The following is an 8,545-nucleotide window of genomic DNA, read 5'->3' on the forward strand; positions in this document are numbered from 1 at the left end:
CTGCATAGTCGATTTTGGTGATCATGATGGAATGTACTCGTTGAGTCTTCCCTGGGACCAGCATGAAACCCAGTGTCTCCTCCCTGACAATGAGGGGCATGGTCCATGGGACCACAGTATCACCCCACCCATGAGTATCTAAAACTGTTTAGTCTACAATGTGGTTCAGAACCTTGTATAAATGGGTATGTTTTATGAACACGTGTCACTGTGTTCTCAAATGGTGCTCAAATTATGTGACAAAACTTTTCCTCAGATTGAGTTGATGTGCACTAGCTGGTCCACCCGCCCAGAACTCATAATCACAACCAGTACCACCCTGTGTGTGTACTGTATGTCTCTGAGGATCAATGAGGACATGTTTACACTAGTAAAGGACCACATAGTCCCTGCCCAAATATGATTGGATCATTGGGCCCCTGTCCCATAATGTGACATGCAGTCCAATGTAAGCCTGAGCAGAGGCTTCTTAAAGGAACATTTCACTTTTTTTCAAACACATCCCCTCACCAATGCTCAATAAAGACTGAAACATTCCCGTCTACTCAGAGACTTGCTGTTGACAGCGTTGAAATGTATCCGCTTATGACGTTATCATCAACAGCACATGCACACACACAGAGTAGCCTACAACATTTTGAGTTATTCATACCCTGTCTGTGATACAGAGGTATAGTAGACACAAATGTTACCATCTTTTAGTGAGCATTATAGTGAGGACCATATGAAGAAACATACTGTATGGTTGAAAAGATGTTACTTTAATGTTGTGGTTCAGCTAACCAGAGTACTGTCCTACTTGGAACCTGCAAGTTGGAAATGCATGCCCCACCCAGACCCAGTTATGATGTCTGTGTCCCTTTTATGCCCATATATAGAGTTCTTTGTCAGTCTATGCAGATAGAGACATTGTGATGTCAGAACAACAGTGTGATGTCAGAACAGGCCAGCTCCATATATGGAGATCTAGGGGTGATCTGGATTTAGGCCCTGTCCGGAGCCCGGGCAGAGACTTTTGTGCTTTTTCTGGACAACCATGGGTCCGACGGACTCGACACTGCAGGGCACTGCACTCCCTGTGGTGGTGTGGAACGCATGTGTAAAATTTGAATGCTGTGTGTGGGTGGGGTGGTGGCAGGACTATTGGCCATGGTGGAGGTGCCACAGGCCTATATATCCTCTGTTTTCAGATTTTCCAGTGTTTTCATGAGAAGATACACAGTACTTCTAATGTAAAACAGTGGCTAGGTCTAGCCATGCAAAGGAAACTAGAAGATGTAAGCACAGAGGAACATGAGTTGAACCAGAAACGGGGACGGGAAAGGAAAGCTAATTCAGATTATTTTGGGGTTACACGTTACAGACATTTAATTCTTCCTGAATGCTTGCTTAATCTATCGCCATGCTTCAGCCCACATGGCCTCATGCTTTTCCAAAAACGATTGGGCTGAGTTAGTTGAGCCCTTTTTCTCAGAAACACATGTTTCAGACAAGAGGGAGGAAACCACGTCTGCTCTCAGAGAAACGTCCAGCGTCTCTGCCAACAGAAACTCACTGCACCACAACAGCAATCCTCACTATGGACCTGCTGCCAGACACCCTATTTGTCTTTGGTTGGAGACAGAGACATACTGAATCATGCGAGGATCATGTATTGGTTTTCTCTCTGCCTGAGAGAGAGCAGAGAGTGGAACTGGCTGATGCTCGACAGCACAAGCTTGCTGTTCATTGCTGTTAAGATTTCATATTGACAAAACCGCAGACATACTCAACACAAGTGCGGCACTGTGAGATCGCCATGGACAACAGGTTGTGTCCTTCTGGTGGGATCGTCAGCGTCACTTGTCGACCAGCTACTGGTACACAACGGTGTACTGTACATATATCAGGCTTAAGAGGAACAGAACAGTATAGTTCCGTGTAGTTGATAATGTCTTGTGGTGTGAGAGGCCTCTCCTGGCCCATGCAGTCAGCCGATGATTATATACACAGGGCTAATTGAATTTTGGTCTGTCCTCCCCGGTTAGACAACGTGTTTGATCTCTACTAATCCTTTGACCACTGTCAAGGCTCCCTGGTAGAGGGTATGGAGATGCGTGCTCAACTGTACCGCTGGCACTGTAATGGCAGATAATTTAATTTAATTTAATGTATCCCTCTTACGTAGCCTACTACTCTACAGTTTGTCAAACTGTGGGTCAAGATGCAATAATATAAGCAAGCCAATGCCTGCTGGTGGTGCGTCTTTACAGAGTAAAAACCTTCATTTAACTAGAGTGTAAATATAGACCAAAACTGACACGAACTGTATTGTCATGAACTATAATCTGTATACTGTGTAGTATATTATGTAGTGATGCCCTAGTAGTGTTTCCTGTTCTGCCTAGTTATGTTTGCCTGTCTTGTCTTATTACCTCCTTGTGTTTACTAGTTTTCTCCACCTGTGTCCTGTTAGTCTCCTAGCCAATCCCAGTGTTGATTGTTTGTTCTGTTCACCTGTGTATTGTGATCCCTGTGTCTACTTAAACCCTCAGTTCCTTATGTTCCCTGCTTGACTATAGATGTTGTTATGGTGTTCTGTTCCCGTTATGTTCACCTAGTGTTTTCAGTAAAATAAATACTTTAATTGGACGTTCTCTGCTCCTGCCTGTCTGTTCAGCATTTTGGGTCCTATATTACTTGTCTTGAGTCGCACCATTAAGGGTTTTACAGTGCAAGTACAACTGACATGATTGAGATGATTCAGGGTTGAAAATGGTTCGGGAACCACTAAATCGTGTGCTGCTGCAGTCTATATGTAGCAAAATGCTACAGCTACAGTAGTTTAAAAGTTGTTAATTATCCCTATTTCTGACCTTGGCCAGGCAAGGACTTTGTTGGATTTACCGCTATGTTTTTGATATATTGTGTCTGTGTTTATTTTTGTGAAATAGTGTGGACCAAGTATGCAAACAGTCTAGACTGCAGTGGTGATGCCTATTAACAGAACATCATAAATTGCTTACGTTGAACGTAACAGAGGCAACTTTCCGTAAGTCTCTTCATCACTCTGGTGAGCTCTGGCCACGTGTGCTCTCTGTCTAGTCGTGAGTCTGTCTTTATGCTCTATCTCTTCCTCTTTGCTGTCACACACACGCACACACGCACACGCACAGACACACACACACACACACACACACACACACACACACACACACGGCTGCAAACACAGACCATTTGCAACACTTGGGTAATCCATAAAACACTTGACCAAAAGTCAAATCAGTTAAGCTATCCCAGCACACGCATGCATGCATGCACACGTCTCACACAAACTCACACTCTCACACACACACACACACACACACACACGCACGCGCGCATGCGCACAAACACTCTCACACGCACGCACGCATGCACGCACGCATGCACGCACGCATGCAAAAACACTGAGTGCACATTCCTTCTGTCTGCCAGCAGCTACAATAGCTCACGGTGGGACGATAAAGAAGAGGGGAATAAAAGGTTTAGGAATAAAAATCTGATTGGCTGGAAGAGAGAGGGAGAGAGAGAAAAAAATAGAAAAATCATGGACACACATGCACGCATGAGGCTCGTGCACAATACCTATACTATCAGTGTAGGAGCAAAATGAACAGGAATACACGGCATGTGATATAGTGGAATACATATTGGTCATCCAATTCTGTTTATAAATATCAGCTTCAGTGCTCTCACCGTCAGCTGTGGGGAAAACAAACAAAAGAAAAGGAGTGCAGGACAGCAGGTGACTGTTGGCTGCATAGCTTGGACAGTGTGAGAGTCTTTGTGGAGAGTCTGCATAGAGGCAGCTAGCCACAGTATTGAGTGTCGCCCATTTCCTCCTATGGTATTTTAAAGACACCCACAAAAACCAATTGGCCCCGACAACATCCCTGCCCCGTGCTGCAGGGCTCTCCAGCCCTCTGGGTTTCATTAAGGAAAGATGACCCACCCAAAACAAATATGGTCCACACACACACACACACACACACACACACACACACACACACACACACACACACACACACACACACACACACACACACACACACACACACACACACACAGCCACTTTTACCATGAGTACTGGTCAACGAGGGAGGAGGGCCCTGCCGCTAGTGCATTATGGGTACAGCCAGGACTGGAATGTGTCAGATGAACATAGAGCTTTATAATAGTTTGCATGCACGCACGCACACACACACACACACACACACACACACACACACACACACACACACACACACACACACACACACACACACATTTTATTTTCAGTGCATGTCCACATAAAAGAGTCAAGGAGGGCATACAAGGACACAAATATTAATGGTACAGTTAAGGTTACATTCACAGAATCATGGCAAATGTCTTCATGATACAATATGCATGTCAATCAGTACTATATGGGAATAAGTAACCGCATCTCTCTGCACACCCACATTTGTACGCACGCACGCACGCATGCACGCACACATCCTACAGTCTCCCACCATATTCTTTCCTTTCATCTTTCTATTTGTTTTCATCATAATTACTTCCTAGCTCTTCCTCCTCTTCCTTCCCCTCCTCCATCCGCCCTCAGTTCGTCTATCCTTCCGTTTCCCTCCAATACCTTTAGTTTCCCCTCCTGCTTTATTCCACCCTCATTCCCTCTGGAATACTGTCTGTGGTTGCAGGTGTCTTTTGATTTTGATTAGATGTATTTGTATTTTTCAAATACATTATGCCTATATAACAGGTCATACACAGCGCAAAATACATTTGAATATCAATCCAGTCACAGTGACAAATTACTTATGTTCAAACTTAGCCGATTTATATAGCTTAAAGGGCTTGCACTTTAAAAGCCATAATAAATTTAAAAGCTATAATATAGGCTAAGTTTGAACTTAGTGCGTGAGGTGCTGCAACTGGCGGCTAGTGATATAGTAAACTGGTGCAGGGCCAGACAGATTGTCAAGGTAACGTCAAGATATCAAGCTAATATCACGGTATCTCCTCCTATCTTAATCAGGTTATCACATTACAAATGGAAGCCATAGTATTATCAAGCAATATGCTACTTTAGTGTTTAGTCAGACTTGTATGTTCTGTTCTGTTAATTAACGCAGCATTATTTTTAGTCATTGTCAGTATATAACTCATTCTGAATAGCAAAAAGAAGTTCGCTCATGTGAAATGAGGAGCGCTCTTATCATCATACATCATCACATTCCGTGCTCAGCCAATCAAATCATCACATTCCGTGGTACACACACACACACACACACACACACACACACACACACACACACACACACACAACGCTGGGCATAAGAGAGGGGCTTGTGCCCTCAAAAGGTGTTAAAACCTTCAATACAAATCAGTGCAAAAAAAGAATGTATTGTAACAAATGAAAGGCAGAATTTGGACATCCTGCTCTGCCTTCCATCCTTCCACCCTCACCTCCACCCTTCCCTTCTCTTCCCAACCTTCTTGGGAGGCTGTTGTTGTGGGTGAGAAGGCAGCATTATGGAGGTTATGGGAGTGGATTAGCAGCAGCCACAGTGCAGGGGAAATGACAGGGCGGCGCCGCTAACAGATCAGGTTCTGCTGACGGATGAGACTCTGGCTCCCTCCACCTCTCTCTCTAGAACAGACTCTGGCTCCCTCCACCTCTCTCTCTAGAACAGACTCTGGCTCCCTCCACCTCTCTCTCTAGAACAGACTCTGGCTCCCTCCACCTCTCTCTCTAGAACAGACTCTGGCTCCCTCCACCTCTCTCTCTAGAACAGACTCTGGCTCCCTCCACCTCTCTCTCTAGAACAGACTCTGGCTCCCTCCACCTCTCTCTCTAGAACAGACTCTGGCTCCCTCCACCTCTCTCTCTAGAACAGACTCTGGCTCCCTCCACCTCTCTCTCTAGAACAGACTCTGGCTCCCTCCACCTCTCTCTCTAGAACAGACTCTGGCTCCCTCCACCTCTCTCTCTAGAACAGACTCTGGCTCCCTCCACCTCTCTCTCTAGAACAGACTCTGGCTCCCTCCACCTCTCTCTCTAGAACAGACTCTGGCTCCCTCCACCTCTCTCTCTAGAACAGACTCTGGCTCCCTCCACCTCTCTCTCTAGAACAGACTCTGGCTCCCTCCACCTCTCTCTCTAGAACAGACTCTGGCTCCCTCCACCTCTCTCTCTAGAACAGACTCTGGCTCCCTCCACCTCTCTCTCTAGAACAAAAATGCTGAGCTAGACTTCGTCACATGTCCAAAATAGTGGATCTACAAGCTCAGAATTCGCTGTAGCGCAACGCCTCTGTGAGGTTGCACGTCTGCTATTTGTAGCGCGTGACACCATATCACGCCAAAGTATAAATCTGGCTAAACTCCCCATCTGTGTATATACCATAGCAGCATGCCACCGCCTTTGACCCCCCCCTCTTTTAATTCCTCTGTCATCCATCTATCTCGGTTGTTTTATTTCCCCTTTTCCTCTGCATGTCTTTCTGTTTTCCTTCCCACTTTCCACTCTTTCTTCACCTCTCTCCCGAGCTCCACCTCTGCCTGTCTGTTTTTCTCCCCGTCCCTCTGCAGTTGTAATTCTCTCTGATCAAAACGTCTCTTGATTTTCACTTAGTATACCGTGGAGGGGGAGTGTTTGAACAGATGTGATTCTGTATGTATGTGTATGTGCAGTCATACCACATACGGTGTGTGTGTGTGTGTGTGTGTGTGTGTGTGTGAGAGAGTGATGGATTCTCCAGCTGAGTAGACAGTAGAGAATGCTCCTGTCCTGAATGAGAGGAAGCATTTTATATGTTTGTGGTCATATACGTTTATATTGACTTATCATGCTCTACGTGACACGTCTTCAAATTGTAGGTCTGCTATTTTTGAAAAATCAAAGAACGACTGACATAGAAACATAGCTTTTTCAGGAAGACATTTTTTTAATCTGATCTCAGGTCAGAATGGGTTAAGGAGGTAGGTGGCCGTCTTGGAATCAGAATGTTCCTAGTTTGATCCCCAGCTCCTTTTGGCTTCATGTCAAAGTGTTGATGAGCTATAAGACACTTGACTGCTCCTGGTGGTCCATTGGTACTGTGTGAATATGTGTGTGAACAGGTGAATGTAATGCACATTGTCCTGTCCTGGTGAATATGTGTGTGAACAGGTGAATGTAATGCACATTGTCCTGTCCTGGTGAATATGTGTGTGAACAGGTGAATGTAATGCACATTGTCCTGTCCTGGTGAATGTGTGTGAACAGGTGAATGTAATGCACATTGTCCTGTCCTGGTGAATATGTGTGTGAACAGGTGAATGTAATGCACATTGTCCTGTCCTGGTGAATATGTGTGTGAACAGGTGAATGTAATGCACATTGTCCTGTCCTGGTGAATATGTGTGTGAACAGGTGAATGTAATGCACATTGTCCTGTCCTGGTGAATATGTGTGTGAACAGGTGAATGTAATGCACATTGTCCTGTCCTGGTGAATATGTGTGTGAACAGGTGAATGTAATGCACATTGTCCTGTCCTGGTACTTGATCATGCTGTGAAGAAGAATACTATGTAACAGCGTGTAATGCAGTTCCATGTCATTTATTTTCTGCCAATGCTGTACGACAGTTTTTGTTCCGGTAACTCTTTGCCTTCCATTACTCAAACAATTCCGGTAATGACATTACGCCGACATCTTTACAATCCAATATTATTATATAACACGTGATAAACAATTTAAAAACCATTGTCAACACAAATACTTACAGTGGTGTATTCTAATGAATGCATTTCTAATCAGCGCAACCCTGCCATGACATACAGTATATTCTGTCATTTTACCATACCGACACAATGTTTAAGTGCACGTGTCTAACAACATACTATAGGCCTACTGTACAGATTTGCGCATCTTCGTCACATGCATAGAGTATGCAAATTAATGTTGCCCTGGTAGAAGGCATACGTTTTTACATTTAAGGCTGGAAACTTGGATGAAATGCTTACGCGCACACACACACACACACACACACACACACACACACACACACACACACACACACACACACACACACACACGCACGCACACACACACGTGAACACAGACTGCTAATATTGTTTGGTGTAGCAGCATGGAACCATGAACAGCTGGGATAATAGGGAAGGCAATGGTCCAGGCTGTGTGTTAGGCGTTTTACAATACATGCATGTTCATTTGGACACACATTCTGTATGTGTGCAAATATACAGCATGTGTCTTATGTTCGTTCTTCCATGAATCAACCACCATGAGCAGCTTAACAGAAAAACCACCCTCCCATCATGACTCACATTCACACAACTGCAAACAGCAAGTGTCAAAGGTCAATCCTCTAAAAACAGAGCAGTGCACTGACATGTGACTTCTGAGGTGCACCACAGACACACACACACACACACACACACACACACACACACACACACAGGGAGGAAGAGGTGGTTTGACCCAGGGAGAAAGGAGAGAGGCAGCTGCTGCTGAAAGACGAGGAGGAGGAGGGAGTG

General features: G+C 44.9%; 1 pseudogene across 1 annotated transcript in view; it reads left to right on the plus strand.

Moving 5' to 3' along the window:
• Nucleotides 1-1,798: 1,798 nt before the first annotated feature.
• LOC308318650 (all trans-polyprenyl-diphosphate synthase PDSS2-like) overlaps nt 1,799-8,545 on the plus strand; it is a 19,814-nt pseudogene continuing 13,067 nt past the window's right edge. Inside the window, exon 1 of the transcript in view lies at nt 1,799-1,859. The product of the transcript in view is annotated as an all trans-polyprenyl-diphosphate synthase PDSS2-like (transcript). The remainder of the gene's footprint in view (nt 1,860-8,545) is intronic.

Source organism: Protomyctophum bolini (assembly GCF_963924005.1).
Source record: "Protomyctophum bolini genome assembly, chromosome: 7".
NCBI lineage: Eukaryota > Metazoa > Chordata > Actinopteri > Myctophiformes > Myctophidae > Protomyctophum > Protomyctophum bolini.